The sequence below is a fragment of the Caretta caretta genome, chromosome 21, assembly GCF_965140235.1.
Source record: "Caretta caretta isolate rCarCar2 chromosome 21, rCarCar1.hap1, whole genome shotgun sequence".
Taxonomy (NCBI): domain Eukaryota; kingdom Metazoa; phylum Chordata; order Testudines; family Cheloniidae; genus Caretta; species Caretta caretta.
The window spans coordinates 3,561,217-3,582,335 of record NC_134226.1 but is presented as its reverse complement, the minus strand read 5'-3'; positions in this window follow the sequence as shown (position 1 = coordinate 3,582,335).

The following is a 21,119-nucleotide window of genomic DNA, read 5'->3' as shown; positions in this document are numbered from 1 at the left end:
CACTAAGCTGAAAATATCTGAGTTTGTTATGGGAAAGCATTTGTGTGACCCTTAAATTTGTATTTCATGGTAACTGGGTACTCAGACATACAGATAGACACATGCTACCCCAGAACAGGGAAACAGAAACCACAGAAGAAAGGCAGAATGGGAAGATGAAAACCATCGTAAATTCCAAACTTTTATCCGGGTTCCAGAAGTGTCCTGTAAAAAACAGAAATCCAGCCCAAGTGACACTGTTATTTCAGGGTCCACCCCGATGTCCTTTCCAGTGCCCTCTAATCCCACTACCATGCCTGACCTTTAACTGCTTGCGTTGTAATGGTCTATATTATATTGCTCACTCATCGGGGAGTAACTTTATCTTCCTAATGTAAATAATAAACGATACTATAATAAAAAGAATGGAATGAAACATAATCTTTGGAAGGCAACATGTATAGTGTTCACTTCCTTAAATGTCTGTTGTCTCGAAGCTGACATAGCTTGGCACCAGAACCCATGATGTGGAAGTGAAATGAACCCAGGATCTTAAGTGATAAGACAACTCGGGGAAAATTAAAATGAAAAAACAAAGTTACTTCTGCACAGTGTGCTCAGTAAAAACAGACACTGGGCCACATTTATCCTGAGTGTAACCTCACTGAAATCAGTGGCATCACTCCTCATTGACCCAGGTGCAAGTCAGAGAAAAACTCTGTAAAATTACAGTAGACATGATGATCATTAATCTGGCTGTTATCTGCTGCATTGGGATGTGACTGAGGTTTGCTAGGGGTCTGGTCTACAGCCCACCAAAGCCAATGGAGCAGGTCCCTAGTGAACCCCAGTCATATCCTTTCCATTTTGACATCAATAGATTTAGGATTAGGCCCTTGTAGAGTGCGGAGCCATATCAGAAACTGCTTATGCTGAGAATAAGCCTCATTCAAAGACACAGGTCTGGCTTGCAATGAACACATACAAGAAGTCAAAGCACACGTCATCTACACATACTATCCATGTGCTCCTAGAGCGTGGATTCTAGTCTGGCAATGAGAAAGCTGAGGGCAAGGAGTGCATGCTAGGAATTAGCTTATAAATAAGCACAGCAAGCATCCAAATCTGCAGAAATTCCCATGTCCAGCTGTCCGCAGAAGAAGCAGCAATTTCAACTGGAACAGTTTTCCCCAGCCCTGGTGGGCAGCATAGATATATGTTTCACTCACCTACCCCGCTATAAGTAAAACTGAGTACGGACAAACCCACGCTCCTCTTTGCCTGCTGAGAACAACTTTGTCTCCTGTTATTGTATGCTGCATTCAGCAGATTGATAGGGATAGACGTGTGCACATGTGGGATAGACTGTGAACCAACCAGGTTGCTGAAGATTTATTGAAAATCAGCATTAATGATCCAGTGCGCTCCTTGGCTATCTCTTTTAAAACTCTCAGGTACGAGTTAGCCAGACCTGCTGATTTTTAAAAATGTCAAACTGTCTAAACTTATAATAGCTGCTGTGTAACGTCCTCCGAGTTACTGTTGCAATGAAAAGTCTATCATCACTGTCATCTGATATGAATACGTTGTCAGGCTTTTCCTAAATACAGAACAGGAAATGTATTGAACGCTTCTGCTTTTTCACTAACAGGTCTTCTATTTCCATCTAATAACAGACCAATACCATTATTAGGATTCTTTTTGTCCTAATATACTTAAAAGACTCCTCATTGTCCTTTACTCTTCAGGCCCTAGATTTCTCTCTGTGTCCTTCTGTTTCCCTTGTCAATTTTCTATCATTCCAAACTTCTAATATATATTCATTGCTTTATATTCATTGGCATCAACTTCTCCTTTTTCCTATGTGTAATATATTGTTGGGGGGGGGGGGTTGGCTGATCTTTTTAACATCGTAGTCACCTCTCTCGACCTTGAGATGGTGTACTTTGGGGTATCTAGTAAAATATTCTGAAATACTTCCCAATTATCATTCACATTTTTCTGTTCAAATCTTCTCCCACTTGATTTGCCTCATAATTGTTTTCAGCTTTGTGAAATTGGCTCTTTTAAAGCACCAAGTTGATATATTACTGGTATGGACTTTATTTCTGTTTGCACACAACAAAAACAACAGACCCTGGGCATTTTTAGGTCTGTGAGCAATTCCTCATTATGTGTCAAGACAAGGTCTAGTGTAGAATTCCACCTGCTGATGCAACACTTTTCTGAGTTAGGATAATGTTTAGAAATTGTGAGGACGTTTTAGTACTGGCAGCATGAGACTCCCAGCACCTGTCACTCAGACTGAATTCCCCCACCCCCCACACTGAATAGAACCACAAGGACTGCTGCACTAGCGGGGAGCAGATATAATGGAGCCCAGCTAAGAACACCCCATCCTCTGGACACTCTCCTGGATCCAGAACTCTACAGAGGAGACCCCCTCAAGCTGGGGCCACTAGGAGGTGCCTCCCCTAACCTCTGCCATGTGGCCTGGGGGGAAAACTGCAGAAAGAAGCCAGCCAGAGTCCAGCCGGTGGGAGCAGAACCAGCCAGGCAGGTTCTGAGAACTTTCTACAGTTCTGATTGAGTTTTCTCTGCCCTCTGCTGAACGGCTGTTTGCTCCAGGCCTCACAGTCTCTTCACCTTAGCTTCACCCCACAACTAACTACCCCTCCGACCCTCTTCTTGCCTGTCCTGTCCCCTTCATGCTCCTTCCCTTCCCTTTTCTTTGCATGTAGCTGATTCCCTCCTTAGTAAACTCACTCTAAAATGTAAAATCTTGTGGAGCTGATATGCTGTTTGCTGCCATCACGTTGTTCATGCTCCTTGTGCATTCTGCACCTTCCCCCACCCCCTGGCTCGCTGGTCTATTTAGCTTGTAAGTGCTTTGGGGAAGGGACTAGCTACTACGGTGTAATTCTGTCTGTACAACACCTGACACAAGAGGCCCCATTCTTGGCTGGTCCTTAGGCACTCCTGTGACAAACATGATTAATATCAAGAAGAGCCTCACTAAGCCATATCTACACTACATACTTTGGTTGATGCAACTTCTGAGAGCTGATAAAGCTGCTGCAGCTAGTGTGTTGCTTGTGTGCGTGCACACTTGGCTCCTTGCACTGGCTTTGTGCATACTGATCAGGAGTGCTCGTGTCAGTGTACAGTGCGGTGCACCTGGGGTAGGTGGTATGCCAGTATGCGACTCACCACCATCCAGCACCCTGTCTTTTGGGAAATGCTGGCAATGCGTGGTGGAGCAGCAGTGAGTCACACGGGAATATCCCCTTTCTCCTTGCTGTTAATGGCAGGGGTCTCTGTCTCGGGCCCCACGGAGGGATCCACAGTGGTTGGCGTGGTGCTGCTTGTGACGTCTCTGCCAAGTGCGGCATGCAGCTTGTTGTAAAAGCACCAGGTCTGCAGCTCAGCACCAGGTGGACTGTTGGCTTCCCTGGCCTCGTGGCATGTTGCCGCACTTCCTTTGCTGTCACGTGGCACTGCTGCTGGTCCCTGTTGTACCCCTTAGCCTGCCTCCCAGTGCAATCTGTTTGTAAAAGTCCACGTTTCTGCAGCTGGTCCGTAGCTGTGCCTTCTCCCCGTAGGCCCAGGAGATCCTGACAGGAGTACGTCTAGCGTAGGGAGCCGGCACGGTGGGTTGGGCAGTCGCACACAACCAAGGAACAGCTGGGCATGCTCACCAAGGTGGGCAATCGGGAAAAGGCATTTCAAAAATACACAGGGGCGTTAGAGTGGGGTAGGGAATGGCTTCTGGTCCCCATGACCCCTGGGCAGTGGAGTTCATGTTTCTGACCAGAGCAGTCACTGCTAGGCATTATGGGACAATTGCCGGAGGACTAGTAGGGGCTACATCGGTCATGCAATGCCTACACTCTCACTACATTGACCTCATTAGGTTGACCATGGCTCAGTGCCATTTGGGGAGGTGGTGTTACTGTCTCTCTTACATCTGTCGGAGACAAATGTGGATGTAGACATGTGCACAAATAGGTTGATGCAAGGTAACTTGCTGGTTTCTTTATTTGGCATACAGCAAAGCTACGCTGAGTTGATGAGACTCGAGCGTACGGGGTGGATATAAGTCTAATCAACTCAGCATAGCTTTGCTGTGTGCCAGATAGAGAAATCTGAGTGAGAAGACTGGAGTTTAATTCAGTTATTGGGGAACTGAGTGAAAGAGGTCTTGGGGGAACCCTAACACTTATGTTGACATAACTTTGTAATGTACACCAGGCCTAATGATATGGGAGTAGCTAGAGTGGTAGGAAATAGCTCAGACTAAGCCATGCTTTTCTAAATCCCACTGTCTGGACTAGCAGTTATTTGTACATTCTTGTACAAATGTGGCCGAGGTGGTAGGCTAATGGGTCCAGATACCAATAATTGGATATGGAATCTTTCTTCTCTAGGCCATCAGCTCAAATCTGGGCCAGGTTAGTAACGAGTGCAAGTTTTTACCAACTTATCATAGGTGCAAGCACAGGGCAGAAGAGAGAGAAATGTCTCCTGGAAAGAAACATTTTACTTTCCCAGTGGTTACCTTACTCACAGAATTTGTTTAGTTCAGCCCACTATTAAAATAGGGCCCTTCTACAACACTTGGATTCTTAACACACACTCTTCCTTCCATCCCAAACTGATTCAGGTGTATTTGGACTGGGTTTTGGTTCAGGCCCATCTCTAGTTTGAAAAGTGTTTTCTGTGTGGCCCTGTGTATTCCATGGCAGCAGAATATGACATGGAATCCATCATCTTCCACAGAATAGTGTTACAAAATCTCACTTTCCATTGAAAAAATGGAGCTTACGGCAGAGAAGAAACCCTTGAAAATATGAACCAAACATCTTCCTGAGTCTGCAGACAGCTTGAAACAATTGCTCTGAGCGGGGGGCCCCATAACGTTCAATTGCATTCTTCGGGTTCAGAGTAACGTTGTCAGCAATAAGAACAGGAGTACTTGTGGCACCTTAGAGACTAACAAATTTATTTGAGCATAAGCTACAGCTCACTTCATTGGATGCATTCAGTGGAAATGTGCAGTGTTCCACCGGAGAGCCAGCTAATGTGCTTTACTCACAATCCAAACCCACTCCCTGGTCACCATAAACCACAACTGGTTCCTCTCCAGCTTCCCAGATCTCCACAGCAACTGCCTCAAAAGAGTTCAGCATTGTTAGTTCCAAAAGCCTTGCCAAGCTGAACGCTGAAAATGTGGGGACAGTATTCAATACATGGACATGAATGTTAATATAAGTAACACTAGAACCCACACCTATGCAGTGTGGTGATCTATTTTCCTCGACTGATGGCTCAGCTGAGGTTGAGGAGCATGGGCGGTGGGTATTACAGGCTGGGGGAGGCTGAGCCTCCCCAAACAGCCAGGCATGGCTCTGCCCCCAGCCCCCTCCTGCTTCTTGCTCTGCGGGTGGCTCTTCCCCTGTGCCATGGCCCTGGCTCAGGCTGGGGTTGGTGCTGGAGCCGCACCGTCCTCCCAGCACTCTGGGGATGCGGGGGGAGGAGGGGGCTGGGGCTGTGCTGCCCGCCCTTCCAGCACACCGGGGCTAGGGGCATTAGCCTGGGGCATGGGCCAGCAGCCGTGATGGGGGGGCCTCTGGCCTCCGGCAGCAGGGGGACAGTGCGGAAGGGGTGGGGTTGGGGGCTAGCCTTCTCAAGCCAGCAATTCATGCACGGCTTATGATTTATGAGCCTGCTGCAACTCTGGCTAACGGAGCCAGGTCTTTTAGCTTGGGCAAGAGAGGCTTGTGTATTTGGATGTTGCCATCCCAAATTTGTTCCTGGCTGTTGCTGACCCACCCCAGTGCGTGGTGTAACAACTGCCTCATTCACGTCCCACCTGCTACCTCAGAATGCTGCGGACTCTTGCCACAGAGTTGGCTTCCAGCTTGCTGGGGAGTATCTGGGAGGTTATTATGTACGCAACATATAGATACAGTCAGGCGATTCCTGTGCTCCCAGCAAGCTCAGCCCAACCTAGATGGCATTCTAGGCTAGTGGGGGAGAGTGGTGTTTTTGTGTTGAGATCAGTCAGCTGGAGGCCATGACATCGTGCAAGCCTGTACCAAGCTGCTCTGCAGCAAGATAGGGTTAAGAGATAACTTTATCAGACTGTCTGTAACTGCTTCCAAATCTAGCAGATACCTGGTAGGAAGCCCCCTTCACACGCATGGAGCTGCAATGCAGAGAGAAGCATTTTAGAAGCCGATAGATAACGAAGATTGGTGGGCTGGAGTCAGATCAGTCTTTGAGTGGAGGCGTTACTACTTACCCAAGCCTGAGTTAAAGGTTTGTTGATTTATGAGCTACAAGAATAAGTCCCACTCACTTTCCTTCTGCCTTGTCACAGGTTCCTGAAGCTCATGTATTTTTGGCTAGTGTTTGAAGACACTAGGATCTAGAACTCCTGTGTAAACAGGTGCTACTTCCCCACATCCCACCCCAGCCAACTCTCAGCTCCTTCTGGGGACAGGGTCAATGACCGCAGAACTACGAATGTCTCCGACTGACCCCTCGGGTGGTCTTGTTTAATCAAGTCTCACACAAATAGTTTTCTTGTATGCTGTGTTGTTGTATGTCGGCCCCAGGATATTAGAGAGACAAGGTGAGTGAGGAACCATTGAAAACTACTCTCAAAGTGAGGTTTTCCAGCCAGTCGTGCATCCACTTTACACTAGGTTCATCTCGGCTATATTTCTCTAGTTTGTTTATGAGGAGATCATTTGAGACAGTATCCAAAGCCTTACTAAAGTCAAGATATATGACATCTATTAGGAAACTTAAAACCCTGATGTCCCTTTGCATCCCCTTCTCCCCCCCTCCCCCCCCCCCACACACATACATACTTGAGCAAGTCAAGCTTTACCACTGGTTCACACATAAGCACATCCATGAAAGGAGAGAAAAAGAAGGAAGCTGCTCTCTGTTCTGGCCTGGAGCCAGATCCATCTCTAGTTTCAATGTAATGAGCAGTGACATTGATGCAAAATGATTGAAAGATAGTAAAGATTATTTGTTTCTAAAACATTTTTAATCAACATGCTTATAAACTCTGTGTCCAGTTCAATGCCCATCTATCAAAGCACTGTGTGCTCCACAAATACCTCAGACAGGTGGATTGTCAGAAGGAACGAGGTCTGGGATGGGATGTAATCTGAAACATACAGTCTGGAATGCTGAGGCCCAGCTCCTACAAAGTGTTTGCTCCAATTGTCCTGGACGCAGAGGTCCCTGGAAGCCTGGTTTACCTCGTCTCACTGGTTGCTGAGCCCTGGATGTAGGAGAATCTTTGGTCTCTAAAGGACGGTGCCCACTATATTAGGATTTACATTTTCACAAGTAGTCACTGATTTGGGTGCCTCAGTTTTTTGGAGCTCAGCTTGAGACTGGACACTAAAGCACCAATTTAGGCTGGATTTTGAAAGCTGCTGAGCACCAGTCCAGTGCTGTCAACAGGAGATGCAGGTTCTCAGCACTTCATTATCCGGGGCCTAGATATCAAAAGTTGGTCCTCCAAAATTTAGACAGCACTTTGAAAAGTTGGCCCCAAATTCCAGACCCTGCATATTGCTTAGACTTGCTAATCAGTGGCCAGCATGACGCTACACAGCTAGTAATATGGGCTGAGATTTTCAAAGCTTTCTAGGGGATTTGGACACGTAATGAGAGTTGGGCCTCCAGATCCCTTAGGTAGTTTTGAAGAATCTCAGCCGTGAACTATACAGCGTGAGGCTACTTTCCATCAGTCCATCCAAAGCTGCTGTTAATCTCACTGTTGATCCAGGGGTGGAAAAAGAATGAGTTAAAATAAAAAAAAAAAAGGGTTATGGGGAAACTTTCTGAAAAACAGCCATAAGATGGCAGCACTTTCCTGAATCAAACCACCCTGGAGAGACAATGTCTCCGTTGAGTTTCGTGAGTTGATTAACACCAGTGCTAGCAGAGGGAATTATGGTATAAAGAGTCAAACCTATTCAGTTAGTCCTCCCCTTTCATGGGTGTTCAGTATCTAACGTGACAATTAAATCTTCAAAGGTTCCCTTTGCTGTGATGCCTGGCCAATGGTTAGATGGCTGGTGGGCTGGGACTGCTGCTTATCATACTAACCAGTTCTGTCTCTTCGTGCTGCCCCCGCCTGTCCGTTGTCCTCCGCCTGTCCTCTCCTCTTGCACTTAGATCATCAGTGCTTTGGGGAAGGGACGTGGTTTTGTTCTGTGTTTGTACAGCACCTGACACAATGAGGTCCTGCTCTGTGCCTGGGACTCTGAGGCATTACAGTAATACAAATAAATTAGAAGAATTAGCAATTCGGAGACATGTGATGGAAAATAATAAAATCCACCCTTTCGACCTCGATCATATCAGGCCAAAATTCTGCCAGGGTGTTGCCTGTGGACTCCAGCAGGCTGTCACCAGGGCTGACTTTGGCCCTAGATGTCATTTTCCCCTCCCTACCGGTCCTTCCTTTCAGAGTGCTCCCTTTTGTCTTCTCAATTCTATTTAAGGCAGCTGCTCCTTAAGGCAGTGAAGCTACAAAGAATTGTCCTGGTATTTTGCCAAAGACCGAACATCGCTCTGCATGTGAAGCCACTAGAGAATGTTACAAAAGCCCAATCCTGGCCTTATCGGATTTCTCCTTTCAGAGTTAAAAGGCGAGAAGGTGGCTGATGAGTGAAACAGAACTGAGTGGAGTCCAACATCGGAGCTAGAAAGGTGGGGATACACTGGAACGAGGCTTAGCCGCTCTGAATTGCACAAGGATGCCTTGCGGATGGATTCTTACTGCATGTTTCTTATTGCAGCAGCGCCTACCCTTATGGAAAAGTCCCACAGTATGCAACAGAGACTGATACTCTTTCTCTAGGGTTTCATTTGAACCAATCTATAGAATTTAATAGAGGTATAATAGATCTATACGTTTTCTTAGGGTGAAAGCCCTTCGGGACCAGGGCTTTCTCTTCTGATGTGTGTAAACAGTGCCTACCCTATTGTTAAAAGAAAAGGAGGACTTGTGGCACCTTAGAGACTAACCAATTTCTTTGAGCATAAGCTTTCGTGAGCTACAGCTCCCTTCATCGGATGCATTCAGTGGAAAATACAGTGGGGAGATTTATATACACACAGAACATGAAACAATGGGTGTTACCATACACACTGTAACGAGAGTGATCAGGTAAGGTGAGCTATTACCAGCAGGAGAGTGGGGGGAAAAAAACCTTTTGTATTAATAATCAAGATGGGCCATTTCCAGCAGTTGACAAGAACGTCTGAGGAACAGTGGCGGGTGGGGTGCGGGGAAACTAAACATGGGGAAATAGTTTTACTTTGTGTAATGACCCATCCACTCCCAGTCTCTATTCAAGCTTAAGTTAACTGTATCCAGTTTGCAAATTAATTCCAATTCAGCAGTCTCTCCTTGGAGTCTGTTTTTGAAGTCTTTTTGTTGTAATATTGCGACTTTTAGGTCTGTAATCGAGTGATCAGAGAGATTGAAGTGTTCTCCGACTGGTTTATGAATGTATAATTCTTGACATCTGATTTGTGTCCATTTATTCTTTTACGTAAAAAGGGCAGTGCAAATGAGGATTTAAAACCCACGCATCAGTCGCACATGTGGGGATAGAAAAGAAGCAGTGTCAGCTGCCCTGCTATTCAAAGAAGAAATAAAACCAAGCAGTCTCTTTGGGCCAACCTCACCATTGGTACACACGGGTGCAACTCCTCTGAAGCCCTCTGAGCTGCACCTGCCCAAATGACTGTCAGTGTAATACACCTCCTCTTCCCACACCATTCCTGGCATGGATGTTGCAAAATACGACTATTTTCCTCAGTCAGGCAGCATCTGTTTCCTGCCCTAAACTTAAACAATCAGGTTGCTGGACTTTTGTGACTCCTGTGCCACAGAGCAAATGAGACCCTTTCACAACCCTCTCCTTTCTCCAGAGTTCCCTACTGACCGCACACACACATGTCCTCAGCATGTCAGCTTCATGCACCAGAGTGAAACCACTGCAAGCAGATGTCACATTTCTCCTCTCCCAGGCTGGGCTTCCTGTTTTACTGGGCACCCACCTCCCTTTCCCACCCAGCTTCTTCAAAACCGGCTCCAGGAAACAGCGAGCTTGGGATTTTACAACTTGTGAAATGATTAAAATTCCCCAGCTCTGTGCAGGAAAGCAGGAGGCTGAGGTTTGTAATCTGGTTCCTTGGGGCATTCAGCTACTCTGTATTTATTTTTCCTTTTCACTGTTAATAGACGGGATGCATTTAAGTAGTCAGACATCTGAGGAAGGGCCCCCTCATTTACTAGCTCTCAATAAAATTAAACTCAATCTTGGAGCCTTAAGTTTGTGTCAGGTGCCCTTCTGGAAGCTGGATCACATATAGGATAATAGTCTGGTACTGCTGCAAACTAATGGAGTTAGTCTTTTAGCTCAGTCAATAGAGATTTGCACATTGGTCCAGAGTTAGACCTTGGTGATGATCCCTTCTTGGGAGTGTGGGTGAGGATCATTGAGTAATCCCTTACAAAACAAACACAAGCAAGTATTTCTTCACACAACACACAGCCAACCTGTGGAACTCCTTGCCAGAGGATGTTGTAAAGGCCAAAACTATAACAGGGTTCAAAAAAGAACTAGATAAGTTCATGGACGATAGGTCCATCAACAGCTATTAGTCAGGATGGTGTCCATAGGCTCCGTTTGCCAGAGGCTGGGAATGGGCAACAGGAGATGGATCACTTGATGATTACCTGTTCTGTTCATTCCCTCTGGGTCACCTGGCATTGGCCACTGTCAACAGACAGGATACTGGGCTAGATGGACCTTTGGTCTTACCCACTATGGCCCTTCTTATGTTCTAAAAAAAGAAAAACAAACCCACGGTAATAATCTGAAGCTGCAGTTAGTTACACCATTGTGAGTTAGAGCGTTGGGCACTGATGCTGCCAAAGCTTTTTTCAAGGGAATTTGTGGCTTGAATTATTGACTCTAGAACTTGTCAAAAAATGAAAAAAAAATTCAAGGGGAAGATTTTTCATCAAAGTTAAACTTCTTGAAAAACGTGAAGCCCTCTCCTAGCAGGTCCCAAAACAGCAAAGCTCGCCAGCTCTAACGGAGAGCAGAATTTGGCAGAGGTTATGCCTGGTATTTATTATTCTCATTCCCCGGTAGCATCAGGCAGGTATTTGCCACTGGACAAGGCCATATAATAGACTATACATCCTCGATGCAACAGTCTGGACCTACTGGTAATCTGCTCTGGCTTGGCAGGAGGAGGGATATCAAGCTAGATGGTCTGCTCTGCTGTATGTCAGCTCCCAGCTTCCCTCCCATTGCTGATAATTTGCCTCCCCAAGATTTCACAGAATGCACAGAGTTCTGACCTCAACTCTCACTGTGGCCTCTCACCCCTCCCCGGGCAAGAATGCACCACTTCCTTTGACTCTCTCAGCAGCTTTGTGCAGTTGACACACGGGACAGGAACACTGACTGCCCCACGCTCGTTTCCTTCCTTCCTCTTATGCAATCGCTCACTAAATACAAAACACAAGCTAATGCGGAGAAAACTCCCTGACAGCCATAGCCCCCCACCTTAACCCTGCAAGCTTCAGCCACTGTTGGCACCCACAGTGTCTGCTGTGAAGAGCAGGCACAAGGAGATCTTGTTTAAGACTAATTGACCTCCTCAGTGCTCCCTGGTACACAGAGTGCTCGACACTATCAGTCCCCATTGACTTCAGTGCAAGTGCAGAGCTCTCATCACCTCTGGGGGTCATGGGCCGGAGCTGGTGCTTTCAGCCAGGCGGACACAACACACTGTTATCTTAGCACAGCAGGTTTTGGGGTGAGAATCTAATAATCCTTTTTGTTTCCCCATCACCCTTCACTCTCCAAGGCCCTACAGCACTGCAGCCCTTAAGAAGGGCTAATTTCTGCAGGCTAACGGTATGTCTATACAGCAAAAAAAACCCATGGCAGTGAGTCTCGGAGCCCGGAGCAACTGATTTGGGCTTGTGGGGTTTGTGTTACAGTGCTAAAAATGGCAGTGTAGACATTTGGGCTCAGGCTGGAGCCCAGAATAGGTGCTGGAACTACGGGTGCTGGGGATGTGGCAGGACCCTCTGGCTTGAAGCGGTTTCCATCGGACACAGGTTTGCAGTTTGGCTCAGTGGCTCTCAGCACCCGCACTATAAAAACGGTTGCAGCACCCGTGGAGCCCAGGCAGCGGGACTGTCCCCCCTCGTCAGGTTTCAGAGTCCGGGGCCCAGCCTGAGCCCATATGTCTACACTGCTGTTTTTAACCCTGCCACAAAGGTCTTGTCTTGCTTAAAGGAAAGGAGGACTTGTGGCACCTTAGAGACTAACCAATTTATTTGAGCATGAGCTTTCATGAGTTACAGCTCACTTCATCGGATGCGAATACAGACTAACACGGCTGCTGCTCTGAAACTTGTCTTGCTTAGGATTTGAAGAGGCATTTTTAGATCACGGTAGTTAGCTGAATTTAACTCGCACCTTCTAAAACTCCAGTGTAGACAAGTCAAGTTGTACTTTATAATGTACCTACCTGGTTGCGTTAAAGCACAGAGGACAGCTTTGGGCTTTAACTTGGTCCTTTAGAGCTATCTGGAGCACAACCTGTCTTGTCTTAACTGCTGGTTAGACTCTGTCAGTTAGACTGAGGTAGATAGCAGATGGTGATCTTGGCTCACTTTTAATTCCGAGTCCAAGGGGAGCTGGGGTTGGGCTTGCTGGACTAGCCATTTTAAAGCTCCAATCTGTTTGCTAGGCATTTCTATGGATCCAACAACAGGCTCCAATGGCCCCCTCTCCAATTTGCATGCTGGTGGATGGGGGAGGGGGGCTCCTATATCCTGGTCAGATAAGGATCAGAAAGGGAACAATATATCTTAAATCTTAGCTACAGCTCTTGAAGAAAATATTTCTCTGTAAGTGACACACAGATGCGGAAAAAAAACAAATGTCCTGTAACAATGACGCTATCATGTGACTCAGCAATGGAAACAATCCCCCCTTTGTTCTGGCAGGGATATTAAATACTTGCAAGGGAAAGAAAGCTGCATTCTTCCAGACAGAGCTGACATCTCACCCAACTACAGAGCAAGATAAGGGCTCTTGTCTGTTCCTCCTGGAGTCTGCACTCCTTTGGTGATGTAATGCACTTTCTGTCCATCACTGCGTCACTTGCTTTGGTGCTTGGGCATATCCATCTATCTTTACTCCCCCATTTTGTGGATTGCTTTCCTCTTTAATTTCATTTCTTTCCCTTTGTGTTCCCTGTCTCTTACCTCCTCCCGTCCGGGTCTTCTGTTCTCCCTTTCTCTTTGCCCCTATCCCCTGGCCATCGCATGAAATGCCACTTCCAACTGCCATGCCTTCTCCTAGTGGCGAGGAATGTAGGCAATAAAGGAGGAATCAGGAGCTGGGGCTGGAGACAGGGACTCCAGCATCATGTAACCTAGCAGGAGCCATAGTATTTTGTTGTGCACAAGTTGTGGTGTTACCCCCAAAGTCTAGTACTGGCCATTCTTGGACTAGATGAACCATGGTCCAGCATGGCAGTTCCTTTGTCCCATTCTAGTCCAGCAAGGTATTTATAAGGCACCAGCTACCTTGGTATGTAGGTGCCATTTCAACCACATTATTTTTATATGTTCACTTCAGGCTTCCAGATGGAGACAATGTCTTATATTTCCAGAGCACCTTTAAAACCCATAAGCTCCCCAAAATGATCTACAGATGTTGGGCCAGATCTCTGACTGGTGAAAACTGGTGTAACTCCATTGATGTCAATAGAGCTGATAAACACTGATACACATCAGCTGAAGACCTGGCCCCATATATTCAGGGATCACTTTGCCACGATGAATCCATGAGACTATGGAATACTTTAAGAAAAGTGGTGGAAGCCCTGTTGCCAAAGCTTAGACTGGCCAATGCATTGGCAAATAAACTTTAGGGAACTGATCTGTATTGGCCTTAGGCTGCATGAACAAGATGACCTTTCCATCTTTAACTTCTGTGTTCCTACACCCACCACTGAAACCCAGTTACCTCAGGGGCAGAAGATGGCAGCTGTTTAAAAGCTTGGAGCAATGCTGCAGGACAGTTTAGAACAAGAAGCACAGATGGGAAACAGCTGACTGAAAATGCAGGAGACAGACAGACCGTCAGTCATTGGAACTGAGCTCGGACACCGGGTTGAAAGTTCCAATTCAAAGCATGGCAGGGGAGGTTGTATGCTACTAAATGATGTGATCCTAGCAACTGCTGGCAAAGGAGCGCTAACGTTTAGACTGATATAGCCACCGGGCAGCCTTTCCAAATACAAGGCACTCACAACACTTCACAAGTGTGCAGCTGGGGGATATTTTTCTGTGTTCTGCTTTCCTAGACAGCTGTATTGTATATGTTATTAAATTGCAAGATTTCATTCTATTGTGCCAGAGGGTGTACAGGAGCTTTTCAGGGATTTTGGGTCTTAAAAAGAAAGATTCATACCACATGACTTAGTGAATGGAGACCAATATCCCTGTTTGCTATTCTGTGTTTCAAAGGAAAACAAAGCAGAAGCAGGATGTAAACATGAAACAGAGGTCACGTCAATTTGACAGGAGAGGCAGTGTGGTCCACTGGTCTTGGACTCAGGGGGCCTGGGTTTTATTCCAGCTCTGCTCCACCCGTGCTGAGTGACCTTAAGCAAGTTTCTGTTACCTCAGTTTCCCCAGCTGTAAAAAAGTGCTCAGTGTTCTGCAGTTGAGAAGTGCTATATAACAGCAGGATTTTACTATTTTTCAGATGTACTCATATTATTTGGAAGCTTTTAACATTGGGACATAATTACTCCAAACTCCTCAAAAATGGAGACATAATTACTGTAGGAGCCCGTACATAATTCTGGGAAAACATGGGAAATTCCCCCTGCCAAATTTTGCAGAAAGACAAAACTATTTGGTCTCCTCTTAGAGTCTGCCTTCTGCTCCGGAGAGAATTGTAACTGAGAGCAAACTGACTGGAAAGACAGAGCCGAGCCAGAAAACTCATCTTCTTCCCTTCCACATTTCACTCTCAAGGCCTTGAACCCTGACAGGCATTCATGCTTTTTGATTCATCCACAATTGATTTGTTTTCAAGAGCGAGATGTGCTGGGCTGGTGAGATGAGATGGACCCATCCCCTGTCACCTCACCTACCTCTGGCTGCTGAAGTCGCATCATTTAATTTCCAGTGAAAATCTATTTGTTCCAAACACCATTGAAACCCAGTGATTCGGAACCCCTGTAATGGAGACAAAGTGCCCTGAGCTTCCTCCTATCCATGGTTTATTTCTCTTCATGAACAAAAGGTGAATTAGCTGCTCCCAGCAGCAATTTGACACCGTTTTCTACTTCTCCAATGAATCTTGTGCTGGTGAAGCCTCTGGGAGAGCGAACTACTCTGTTTATCCTCAGGATGGGTACAGAACCAGTGATGGTCTGGGATCCAGTGTGGACATTCAGTCAAAAGGAGCAACTCCCCTCAGAAAAATCCTCCAACATTCTCTACCTTTATTCCCTGACCAGCAGTAGGCAGGCTAGGGGTGAAGCTATCTCTGTACTGAAGGCTTTTGCACAAGATAAGCCTCACTTAAGTCCAAAGGGCCCTCTGCACAGGCGTGAATTTCAAGCAAGGCTCTAGAGAATTCCAGATTGGGCCAGAATTCTCCATCCTGGTCAAATCCAGGTGCTGGGAGTGAATGACCTTTGGGAAGGGGATAAGAGGAACAGAGTGGGGGAATAAGAGGAAGGCCTGGAGGTGGCTGTGGAGAAGTTTGTATTTCGCGAAAGAGGAGGAGATCCTACATTTTGGTGGTTCTGGCCCTGACCACCCCAGATACTAGCAGTGCCAGCTTCCCCACAGTGTCCCCCAATTCATCTTACACCGGTAAAGGAACAGCCATCGTATTGCAACAGTGTTTGGCCACCACTGGATTCTAGATATCGACTTAGAGGTAAATGGATCCATGTCTCATGATCAACCCCAGGAGCCATTAGGCCAGCCCTGGTTCACTCCCCCAATACCTATTTTCCACCCCGGGATGCATCTGCCTCCTTCTTTTGCAGCGTGCGACCCTGCGCTCGTTGAGGTATGATCGGGTCACTGCCTGTTAAAGGTGACACTTTCCAATGGGAAGAGTGGCTGCCGCATGTGCAGCCAGGAAAGCATTCAGGGTTGAAGGAAAGGAAACAACTCTCCTGAGCATTTCCTTTCTGCTTTAGGAACAGAGCCCAGCGGAGCACATGGGCTGGAGTGACAGCTGGATCAAACTTTTAACCACGTTTTCTCTCTCCAGAGCTTATCACTGCATCCTTGCTGCATATCAAACAGACAGAGAGTCACACATATTCACACACACATGCACAGTGTCACGCATTCACACATGTTCACACACACACACATCTCATTGCCATGAGCCATTTTCAATAGAAAATACTTGCTCCTGGTATAGAAAATGACTCATCACAAACATAAAGGAAGAATAAAAAGCAAAACTTATGCTCCCTAAAGGAAATTATCCTCAGGGGAGTTGCGCAGGGTCTCTGTCCATCTTGTCCTGCATTATTTACAACCATCAATAAAACTGAGCCAGGGTGCGAAGTGCACCCCAGGATTAATATTGTTATGGTTGGCACCCCCAGATGGCTCTGTTATAGGGTTCTTACACTTTTCTTCATGTGTGAGCACGGTGCAGTCTTTGAAGAAATGCTGTAGTGTTAGTTTTGTGAGGTGGTTTTGTTTTATGGCAACTGTGGCAAGCAGCAAGGGAGGCTGCTCTATGCCTTAATCTCTCTATTACAATCAATTCTCGGGGCAGAGTAGATTCCTGACATCTGCCACTGGGGACTCTGCTGAGAGGTTTGAAAGAGGGGATTTCCCGCATGCTGTTTGTGACCACTTCTGTTCAAGAACTGGTGTAAAATACACAAGTTACACTACGACTATACCTTGACTCTATGTCACTGATTTCTCCTCCAATGGGAAGTCAACCTTCAAAGCTCCAAACATCTGCTCCCACTAGGCAAGGGAGTGACAATACAAGAGATGAGCCTCAACTGTGACATTCAAACTCTGACCCAGAACTGAACTCCTTGAAGTTCAAAGGGTTCCAGAATTACTCAGGTGGTCCAACTTGTTCATGCACAGACCTTACGTCCTACTGGCCAGATCCTCAGCTGCTGTGCACTGGCAAATCTCTACTGAAGCCAAGGAAGAAAAAGACGCAATGGAGCTATGCTCATTTACACCAGATGAGGATCTGGCTCACTGTTCCTTTTGTACTTTGCTTCTAAATGTTACGTGTTTGTTTGACAGGTTTCAGAGTAAAGCACAGACAGACAGGTAGATGTTATAGGATACTATTTTGCTGAATACTAATGAAAAAAGAGTCATGACAAAAATTAGTCGAACAATAGTACCCATTTGCAGGAGCCTCTCTGGACTCTGGGGATCATCCACGGGAAGAATCTGATAGACCGTAGCTTTTGTTTTTTAGTCCTGCTTGTAGTTTTACAGCCACCCTGTCAATTACACTAACAGGAAAGACGATAAGATATGTTGGCTGAGGGAAGGTAACTTCCAGCCCAGAGATCTGCTCAGTGTTAGAAATGTTAGGTTCAGGGCCTACACCCAGAAAAGGGAGATAAAAACATAAAATACTCTTGCAGCAATGTTGCAGTGTAACTACTTTATTTCTTAGAATTCGGAACGATAATGCACAAGTACCCTGAAAGAAAGAGAGTTGAAGCAGGCTGCCCCCTAAAACAGCCACAACTCACGCCACCTTACTATAGGCTGGGGCTTTTTGCAGACTGACTGCGGAGGACACAGATCCGTACGCTTTCCTACAAAGCACCCTAGCCAGCAAGCAGCACCAGGCAACCCCGTAGGATTTAACGCGACAGCTTGTAATTTTTTACATAATAGTCAATACAATACAATACAAAGAGAAGGGCTTTGTTGTAGCATTTAGGGACGGATCTTCAGCTGGTATAAATTGCCACAGCTCTGCTAACTCCAGTGACCAAGTCCTTTTTCTCGGCTGCCTCCGATGGAGTGACGCTGGTTTCCACTTGCGGAAGGGCTGGCCCCTTCTCTTTAAATTACCTGGCACACCACAGCTATGGATGCTGCAGAATCACAGCCCATGCAAATGAAGCGCAACAGCAGAGCATATCAGCCCAGGATTTCACAAAAGCAAAGATCAGATGAATAATAATTAGTAATAGAATAAATCATTTTATTCATAACCCCACCACAGGCCCATGAGGATGACACACAGGCAATTAAAGTACAGGAGTAAATAAACAATAATTAAAACTTCATAAAGTAAACAAAGCTGAGCCCTAGCAGTGATCATGACAATAATGTGCTCGTCTTTGTTGCTCTCCCATTTTTACGGGTCTCTTAGCCTCAAGGATCCAACTATAGGGTTAAAATAATGCGATCTCCAGTGCTCGCTTGATATGTCAGTTCCTGGGAGGTGGAGATATTGTGACAAGACCAGACATTGCACTATTTTTGTCTCCTAACTGACTTCCTGGGGCATTAGAACAAGCTCCTGGAAAGCAAACACAAGTGCTGAGAGAAGTGGTTCTCAGATACCACTATTGGGGCTTTATTTGGCTTCCCAAGAAACTTGCCTCCTAAACCACTGATCCTCAAGGGCACAATCCTGCAAACATCCAATGAAGTGAGCTGTAGCTCATGAAAGCTTATGATCAAATAAATTGGTTAGTCTCTAAGGTGCCACAAGTACTCCTTTTCTTTTTGCGAATACAGACTAACACGGCTGTTACTCTGAAACCTAACATTAAGCACCAGATTTTCACAGGACAAGTTCCCCTGAAGCCAATGGGACTACTCCAGGGTTCAGGTTACTCACACATTGGCAGGATCACACCCTGGGTATTTATCTGTGGGCTCTTTAAGAGTGTGCTATGTATTGATGACTTTGCTGACCCCTCCCCAGTCAGGGAATAGTATAGTCAGTGAGCAGGTTCCTGGCCTGATACAGGACATGTATGCCAGGAAGTGAAGGTGGCAGGCGAGGGCTTGGAAGAAGGATAAGGCCCTGGCTGATAAAGCACTTTAGCAGCAGAGCTTGTTGAAACTTTTGGCACATTTTCCCCCAAAACTTTTCATGGAATATTGTTATTGTTTTTCAATCAGTTTATGGAGCGGTCGGAATCCTTAATGAAAAATGTGTTTGCGTTTTTTTACTTCCCCTTTAAGCTCATGAGTAACTTACGCCTGTGCTTAAATGCCTTGCTGAACTGGGACCTTGGAGAAAGAGTGAAAACAGAACATGTGAATCATTAATAAGAGGGATCTTGAAAGGATCCCTGAACAGAACCAGGGGAGCAATGAAGAACATAGCAGTCAAATAATTTATTCAAAAAATATCACAGCAGTGATCTGACAAATAACTGACAAGTGTGCGTTGATCTTTGAATTTGCTGGGGATTCAAAAGTCCTGGGAAAGAAAAGGTTGTTTATTGCGGCTTAAGCCCCATAACTGATCTAGCAATCTTCACCCCACATTTGCAGAGACAGCAGGGCACCTTATTTTCAGAACCCCAGAGAGCTCACAATACAAATCTGTTCGGTGACCAATGGTGAGCGAGGTCTCAGACACTGAGGGAAGAACAGGAACAGGAGTTGCCATCTAGTCAAAGTCATCTCTTTAGGGATGGTATAATAACAATTTACTAATAAATCCTTCCCCATTCCCCCAAGCGAGATCCTCTGTACGTATGTGACAAAGGATTCCCTTCTTCTGGAGCCTCAGGGCCTGATTCTCTGCTCTAGTGAGCTAAGATCTGATGACACTTCTGGGTTATTTCTTTAACTTGAAGGGATCCCTTCACTTGCTAATAGACACAGCATTCACAAACCTGGCATTGCCTCTCCCGCTCTGGAAAATTTTATACTGTAAACAGCGGTAGAGCCTCCGGCATCACTCCCAGGGACTTCACGAGACACTCCAGAGTGGATTAATTGCTTGACAACTTGACAATTCTAAGAAACATGGCCCCAGCCCTTTGGGCTGTTGACAGCTCTGTTGTGTGAGCAGAAAGAGGCTGGACTGAACAGAAGTTTCATAACAAGTGAATTTGAACCTAGGACCTCCAGAGAGCAGGCTGCCAGTTTCAGCCCCCACCCACTGGCTGCAAAAAGAACTTAACTCCTTTTAAGTACAGAGGACCTGGGAAAACTCACACTGTAATGGCCACTTCCATTTATGGGGATGGCATCCTTTCAACCGCAGGAGAAGTATCCTCTCAGTGGCTGGCTGCTCCAGTGCTCTCTGAGGACACAGCTAGACAGAGATCCCTGATCTGTTGCAGGGAAACACAGTAGTACCGATGAAGTGAGCTGTAGCTCACGAAAGCTTATGCTCAGATAAATTGGTTAGTCTCTAAGGTGCCACAAGTCCTCCTTTTCTTTTTACAGTAGCACCAAGACATTCTGCCTATGGTGGATGCTTCCCCCAAGTCAGCGTGTCTTTGGGAACGGAACACTTACCCCTGGGGATCTGACCCAAAAGCAAAACCTTTACACAAGGGGCTTCTAGAGTCGGTGGGGAATCGATGCACCCCTCACGGTTCTGCCTGGGTATGTCATTCAGCTTTGGATTTTAAACACCCTGGAACCTGGGCATGATTGGACCTGGGTTTTTTTCAGTTCAGGCAATTGTAAAGCACAACCCCTGTGGAGTGAGGAGAAGGGGTGCCTCACATGTATTGCTCTATGGTTACTCCCCCTGGACAATGGTGGGGTGGCCTCTGGGGACTTTGCAAGGACTCTCGATGTTCAATCCTCACTCTCTATCTGAGGAAGATGGCTGCAGTGCAAAGTCCTGAAGGATAAGGGGTGCTAACTCTGAAGGAAAGATGGATGATTGTTTATATTTCATATTTAATTACATTGTAATTAGCATTTTAAGTGTTCAATGGCTGCATCTCTTTAAGCAGGTGAAATTGCGACTTTGGGTGTTGCAGGTAACGCAGGGGCCCGTTTCACCAGAAATCCATCTTACCCGGAT